An 8289-nucleotide genomic window follows, 5' to 3' on the forward strand; every position below is an offset into this window, starting at 1 on the left:
CATCCCCGGTGAACTTCTCAACAGTTGGAGTGCGGATTGCCATTGCAAAGGTTTTACCAGTTTGATGATACTTTCAAATCTGGCAGTGTCTAATTGCATACAGAAAATTTGAGTTGACAGGTGCGTAGAGCTTGAAAAGACGATCACTTTTCCTTTTTGGAGCATGTGCAAATTCTTCCTGGATTGCAAGTTATGGCTTGTTGAAGCTTTTGTGAAGAAGAGGGCCTTTGATGATGTGGCACAGGGATTCACATGCTGAATTCCATACTGTGCTTAGCAAGAGGCTGTGTGCTTAGAAGGCACTGCTGACTGTGCATGTTGATGTGGCTTAACTAGCCCTAACTTTAACCATAGTTACCCATTTGACCAAGGGTGAGCTAACCCTAGTGTGACTGGAAACTCAACCAAGGTTCACTGTAGTTAGATTAACTTAACCAAGGTTAGTTATTATCCTGCCACGTGTCAATCAAGGGAACCTTGGAGAAAGAGAAGATTTGCAGCTTCTTTGCAGAGGCGCGACGACGATGGCTTCGCTAGAGCCGCTGCAGTTCGTGCAGGGTCCGGTGCTGATGCTGAGAGCTCTTGCAGGGCTCGATGGAGATCGCGGCTGGTGGGTTGAGGCGTAGCTTGGAGAGAACTCGTCCGTTGTTGCAGAGTCAAGAAGCTAGCGGGAAGCTCGTATGGCTGGTGAGCTTGGAGACGCCCGTGCTTGAGGAGGTCATTGAAGCTGCTAGTTGCTGGAGGCCCGTTTGGCCCTTTAAGCACGAACGAGGCAGAAGGAGAAGTCGGCTGTGGACATGGCAACGGGCTGGCAGGGGCTGGCAGCTGCTTTGCTTATAGCAGGAGGTTGTTGATGAAGATCCTCCGTTGGTGAGTCGTTCATGCACAGAAGGAGTCTGTGTTGTGGCTGCTGGAGCTTACTTTTGCTTTTGTTGTGTGGTCGGATGCTAAAGAGGTTGTGTGGTCGGATGCTAAAGAGGCCGCCATTCGTGAGTTGTAGAGTCGCTAATCAAGGTCGTTGTTAAAGGCGGCATAGAGTTGAGGCTAGAGAGGCTTGTTTGGAGCATCGAAGGCATTTGCTGGCTATCCGCTCATCGTTTGAAGACTTGGGAGCAGAGGAGGTTGTTTCTATCGGTTGATGAAGGGATCCGTGAGCTCCTTGTCCTTAGCTACAGTCTCGTATGGCAAGAGGCTAAAGCTGCCTTGCTTGAGTGGAAGGAGCGCTATCATTCAGACTGAAATCTCTTACCTCTCTTTAACAAAAGAAACACTCTCAAACTCTCTTGGAACACCTCTCTATCTCTCACTCTTAGCACAAAGAGTGGACTCACAAGAGCTCTCTCTTTTTCACAATGGAACTCTCACAAAAAATTGAACAGAAATCTTCAACTCTCATGAACGGAATTCTTTCAACGGGAGAATGAAAGAATGAACACTAAAAGAGAACACTTAACTCAATCTACAACTAATCTAGGAGAACTAGACCTAAGCTCTGATACCATGACAAAGTGAGGATTCTACTCTCCTAGTCACTAAGACAACATCCTAATACAACACTAATCTACAGAGGATGCAACCTAAGTGCAAGCATGATGAAGAGAGTGCTCATGACATGTATCTCAAGTCAATTAGGTTCCAAGATAGATTAACTTGGACTCATAAAGAGAATCTTGAGATAGTGCAAAGTGCTTGATTGAATTACTTCAAATGAACCTCCCTTTTATAGGTGAGGGTACTTACATCCATTTGCTTGCTCACATGTGGGATATCTCCTCCATGCCATGTGGCAGCTTACCCTTTGCTCATACCTTTGCTCTACATGTGCTCATGGCACCACAACTCTCAACAACATTAACCAATAGTCTTTCCAAATCAAGTGTGTCGGCCTTTGTGGTGGCTTGTCTCTTGCTATAGCCTTACTCATTTAATCGGCTAGTGTCATGTGAATGGATTGTATCTGATGTGTGCTTAGGCGCACATGACTAGCTTTGATAGCCTGAGGATGCTAGTGGCTATGCAGGTGATTCTCAGGTTGGGTTGCAAGGGCAACAGGTGAGTTAGGATTCTAGCTATTTTTAGCAGCACTAGGCTAGAGCCTATATAAGGGTCCTAGGGATTCAACTTTCATGCACGAAAGTTAGAGCAGGTCTAGCTCTTCCTTGATGGTTTAGATCCTAGATTGTGTTGTGGATGCGCACCTGCTTTCTAGATAGCCCAGATTCCCAACACAGTCCTGAGGCTGTATGGGCCTTCTAGTGTTATGGGACACCAGGAGGGAGGATGTTGACTACTTGGATGTAGATGTTTGTGCTAGTAGCCATGTTTTGCCTCGGGGGATGCTCAGATTCTACGGGTCCTAGACCCATGAGCATCACAGCTGGGTGGTGGTCATGCCTACACTGCTCTTTATGGTTCTATGATTGGTTGTGTGTGCTTCCATGTACCTTCATATTCCCAAGAGCGATCATGGTCATGTTAGTTAGTATCAGAGCCACTCTTGGATGGCGAGGTGATTTCGATTTCTATTTGGATCTTCCGGGTAAGTGCGAATTCTATTTTTGCATTGGTTGGTTAGAAACTACACTGCATCATCGTTAGCAATTAGGGAAGTGTGTAGTCTCGATGGCAACTCACGTGTCATGGGGATCTTGAAGGAATGCCGATATGGCCTCTAGTCCAATCTACTCCTTGTGAGAACAATGCAAAGAACGAGCCATCCCCAAGTGTCACTAAAGCAGTTGTTGCAATGTGTTTCCATGACAGAATGAGGGAAAGGGGAGTGGGGAGAAGAGAGGGAAAAGGGAAGGAGAAGAGGGAAATGAAGGAGGATGGAATGGAAAACACAAAGGCACTACAAAGAAACAGGAGAGCACCCAAAAACACTCTTGTATACATCTCGAGTATCATTTCATCCGATCTGTTTTGGACGATGGACAATTGAAGTTGGAAAAGATACAAACTAGCTAGAATCCTATAGACATGTTGACTAAGGTAATAACCAGGGAGAAGTTGAGCTCTTAGTCCATTTAAATTAGACTTCAAGAATGAGTAACAACACAAGAGATAGCCACCGACTGATGGAATAGCTGGCCTATGGTGCCACATTGGTGGGATAGAAACTCACAGTTTTGTCGATTGGTTTTTGATAAATTTTGAGGATTTTGAAGTTTTGGTTTGGGTTTTTCTATGATACGGGATGCTAAACTACCTAGTTTACCTACTCAATGCAAAAAACAGCAAAAAAGAACAACATTTTAATGGCAGATGGGGTGTTATGCAAAAAGTGATAGTTTCTCCTTCTAGACCACTTCAAGCATCACTTTTGGGTGCTTTTGTTGGATTTTGCTATCACATACACCTTAAAAATCATCTAAACTATCCTTATATCAATTAAAAACACTAAAAAACATCAACAACAAGATCTAAATGATCCAAAATTCTTACCAATAGAAAATGATAGCTTCTTCTTTTCCCTTCCAAAACTCACACTGCTTCACTCATTCCTCCACTTAAGCTTGTAGTAATCCTTTTTCATATACCCCTTTGCACATTTAAGGCTGCATCTTGCTTGTTGCCTTCCATTGACTTCCGTCTAGTCTCCTCGACCAACAAGCTACCGACCACATCATCAAAGTTCAATACTCCACTAGGTATAGAGTTATTGATACCAGTACGGAAAGTATCCCATGAGGATGTTTATGAGCATAAGAGAAATATTGCCCTCATTTCCACATCGAAATTCAGCTTTTGAGCTTGAAGTTGACTAAAAATGATTTTAAATTCATTCAAGTGCAAAGCTTTGGATACTCTCTCCTTCATGTGTAGCTCAAACAATCTCTTCATGAGATAGACTTTGTTTGAGGTAGTAGTCTCTTTCTCATATGTAGCACACAGCTTATTCCATAAAGCTTCCGTAGTCTTTTCAGTGACTACTGTGAAATAAAATATCTCCCTAAGATGAAGTCTAATGGTAGACTTTGCCAATGCATCCAACTCATTCCATTCATCTGTGGACATAGCTGCATGCTTAGCTGCAATCCCTTGTAAGGGTTTTATCTGGTTCTTTTGAATAAGCACATCCCTTATCTGTTTTTTCCACAAAGAAAAGTTTGTCCCATCAAACTTTTGAATGCTGAAAAACTCCTTTTCAAACATGGAAGAGGATGCCATGATGCAAATAAAGAAAAATCCCAAATGCTAGTGCCTATAAGAGAGAATCACACCAAATACCAAGTGCACCCAAATGTGTATGCCACAATAGAGTGAAATATCACCAAAACTCAAAGCTCAAAGCATCAAAAGATACAGTTGACTCATGTGCATGTACTATGCATCCATATGAGCAACTCTGGCCCAAAAGAAAATGCCAACTGCAATGGCAATCCAAAATGCCAATAAGTGCCAAATGGCTCAAGCATAAACACCGTCCATGGGCATATGCATCAACAATATCTCATCCAAGAGAGCATAACACTATCAATGCATCAACTGCAATGTGTCAAAGCTGTCCCTCAGCACAAAATAGCATCCATGTGCAAAGCGTCCATAAAAAATAGCATCCCACAAGGCAATCTGGGCCTATCAGCGCATCCAATAAGGATCGCAATGCATCCAAATGTCCTATAAATCATCCACTCCAACCCAATGCACACCACAAATGAGCGCACATGGCTCAAACTGCAACCAGAGTGATCTACATAAGGTATGCTCAAGAAATCATGGTCCCACAGCAATGACCGCTATTGAAAATAGAACCTGAGATGCCTCAAAACATGGGCCTCATTGCATAATCGGACTTAGCAAGACAATCTGCAAATATCTCTCTTCTGCTGGAACTCCAAAATCCCAACCGATGAGTGAGAAATGGGAGTCAACACTTATCCACTGCCATGTGGCATAAATCTAAGGTTTCAAAACCTTAGAATGAAAAATGCATAATAGAGAGATGAAATCAAATACCCAGAGATCTATAACTCTAAAAATACTCCACCAAATCATGCAAGAACTGACAGATAGGGGTTTTTAGGCATCCAGAAGCAATGGGACAGACGGCTTTGGAAACCATGGTCCAAACTTGAGTTCCAACACCTAGAAAGAAAAACGTTGAAACTGACACACTGAGTCAGAAATCCAACGAAATGATCCCAAATTCAAGAATGAAGGTGTTTCCAAGCTCTTGAAGTGAAATGGATACCAAAAGCCAGCAATGGTTGCCTCTACAAATCAATATGGAGTCTCTGTCGTCAAACAGAATAGGGAAAAGCTTAAAAAATGACTTTTTTAGTAGGCTCTCAAAAACACTTCGCAAAACCAAAGTGACTTTTCCAAAGGTTCCTTCAAGGTCTCTGCACACTCAGATGCAAGGAAAGTCACCCAAAAAGCTTCCCATGGAGCTTCTCCTTCCTCCCACAGAGCTCCTGAGCTTCCAGGCATTCACGCATGCTCAGGTACATCACCCGGGCTCTGATACCAGTTGAGAGTGCTCTCAATGGAAGCGGAATGGAAGAGGGAGAGAGAGAAACAGAGAGCCACACAAGCTTTTGGTGGGTGCAGAACACCCTAATCTTCTTTTTCATTCATTTATATATGTGTTTGAGTATTGTACATAACTGGGGTAAATGCACAGTGACCTTTAAACCCCACAACCTCCCACTTAAAGGACACTGTGCCTATAAGGGAGAGTAACCAATGAGCATACTATCCAATGCCCATCAATACATGACAATACTAAAACTGCTGACTAGGTAGACTCTTCGTCAGCATATCTGCAGGGTTATCATCTGTATGAACCTTGTCAACCTCTACGCGCTTGTCCTCAAGTACCTCCCTGATGAAATGGTACCTGACCGCAATGTGTTTGGTCTTTGCATGAAAGACTGGATTCCATGCTAGCTAAATTGAACTCATGGAATCACTATGCAGTGTCAGTACACTTGTATGAATCCCCAAATCTCCCACTAGCTGATCAAGCCTTATACCCTCCTTGCAACCCTCTGTGGCTGCAACATCCTCAGCCTCTGTGGTGGACAAAGCAACACACTTCTGTGTACGAGACATCCATGACACTGCACCACCTACAAAGGTGAACACATAACCAAAAGTGGATCTCCTAATATCCACATGCCCTACATAGTCTAAATCTGTGTATCCAAGTACATGCATGTCTCCTCTACCAAAGCAGATGCACATCTCCTTGGTACCCTGAATGTACCTCATGATGCACTTAATTGCCTCCCAATGCCTCTTTCCTGGATTAGCCATATACCGGCTAACAACTCCCACTACAAATGCAATGTCTGGTCTAGTAGCTATCATAGCATACATAAGACTCCCAACCACTGATGCATAAGGAACTTTGGCCATCATGGCCCTCTCCTCATCTAATCTGGGACTATCTGTATGGCTCGATTTTACATATGGAGTCAATGAAGTACTCACTACCTTCCCCCCCTCCATATTGAAGCACTGCAATACTTTTGTAACATACTCCTGTGAAAGCCAAAGGAGTTTCCTACTCCGATCATGCGTGATGTGCATACCAAGAATATGACCTGCAAGTCCCAAATCCTTCATACCAAAGACCTCATGCAACTTGGCCTTTGATGCATCTAGCTCATAAATATTCTTGCTAGCCAATAGCATATCATCCACATATAGTGCCAGGAGTATCAAGCTATTATCCTTAGCCCTTTTATAGTAGAGGCAGTGATCAATTTCACTCCTTCTAAAACCCTAGGACTGAATGAAAGCATCAAACTTCTGGTACCATTCTCTAGGCACTTGCTTAAGACAATAGAGACTCTTCTTCAGCTTGCAAAATGCTCTTTGCCCTTTTCTTCAAAGACTTCCGGCTGCACCATGTAAATTTCCTCATGCAGATCCCCATGCAAGAAAGTTGTCTTAACATCCATCTTCATAAGCTCCATATCCTCTGCTGCCACTAGTCCAAGCATGCATCTAAGTGTGGTCATCTTCACAACCGGAGAGAATATCTCATCAAAGTCACACCCTTTTCTTGCTTAAACCCTTTAGCAACCAAACGGGCCTTGTACCTAGGCACATCATCACTTGTGACCTCCATCTTGTAGACCCATTTACATGGCAATGCTTTCTTTCCATGTGGCAAAGAAACCAAGTCCCAAGTCTTATTCTTCATAAGTGAACTCATCTTTGATTGCATAGCATACTCCCACTTGCATTGATCCTCACGCATTATATCCTCTATGTAGCAAGAAGGCTCCCCGCAATTAGTAAGCATCACATACTCTATCCTTGGAACAAACCTATCAAGCGGTCTAGACACTCTAGATGATCTTCTCAAGGGCATTTCAGCTTGCTGTCCCACATGCATATCAGCCATATTTAGCTCATCATTTCCACTAAAAGATGATCCATCATCTACCCTTAATTGTATACTTGTGGGAGTACTTGGTGGTACCATTTCTTGCACATTTGGTGCATGGACAGCTTGTTGTCTATCAACATATGTATGTGGTTTCACATCCTGGAAAGTGATTCTCCTCATTTTCACATCCCTCATGGGTGCCTTATGCATCCCCTTCTCATTGAAGGCTACATCATGGCTGCGTATGATCTTCTTTGCTTTTGGATCCCAGAGACGATAGCCCATCTTTCCACTTTCACCATAACCCAGAAAGATGCATTTCCTAGACTTAGGATCAAGCTTCTTTTGAAGCTCTTTTGACACATGTGCATATGCCTCACACCCAAATATATGCAAATGAGAGTAAGAGGGCTTCTTGCCACTCCATGCCTCTTCTAGAATACCACCATCCAATTCTTACTAGGTGATCTATCGATCACATGCACTGCAGTCTTCATTGCCTCAGCCCAAAAACCACCAGAAAGACTTGCATTGGAAAGCATGCATTGCAACCTTTCTTGAATGGTATGGTTCATCTTTTCTGCAACTGGATTTTGCTTTGAGTACGAGGGGATGTGAGCTCCCTCTTAATCCCATGTGTATCACAAAAATGCTGAAAGTCATGAGAGAGATACTCTCCACCATTGTCAATCTGTAGGCATTTAAGCGTTCTAACTTACTGATTCTCACCATTTTTGAAATACCTGGAACACATCACTCTTCCAAGCTATAGCATAAGCCCACACTTTCCTAGTTGCATCATCAATGAATGTCACATAGTATTCAGCCCTACCTAATGATCATGTAGGCATGGGACCACATACGTCTGAATGCTCCAAATCAAGCTTTTCAAGCTCTTTCTTTCCCCTTCTTTTATGGGCTGATTTAGTCTGCTTCCCATAGAG

The sequence above is a fragment of the Dipteris shenzhenensis genome, chromosome 31 (assembly GCF_047967505.1).
Source record: "Dipteris shenzhenensis isolate YYH24624 ecotype China chromosome 31, Dip_SZ_1.0, whole genome shotgun sequence".
NCBI lineage: Eukaryota > Viridiplantae > Streptophyta > Polypodiopsida > Gleicheniales > Dipteridaceae > Dipteris > Dipteris shenzhenensis.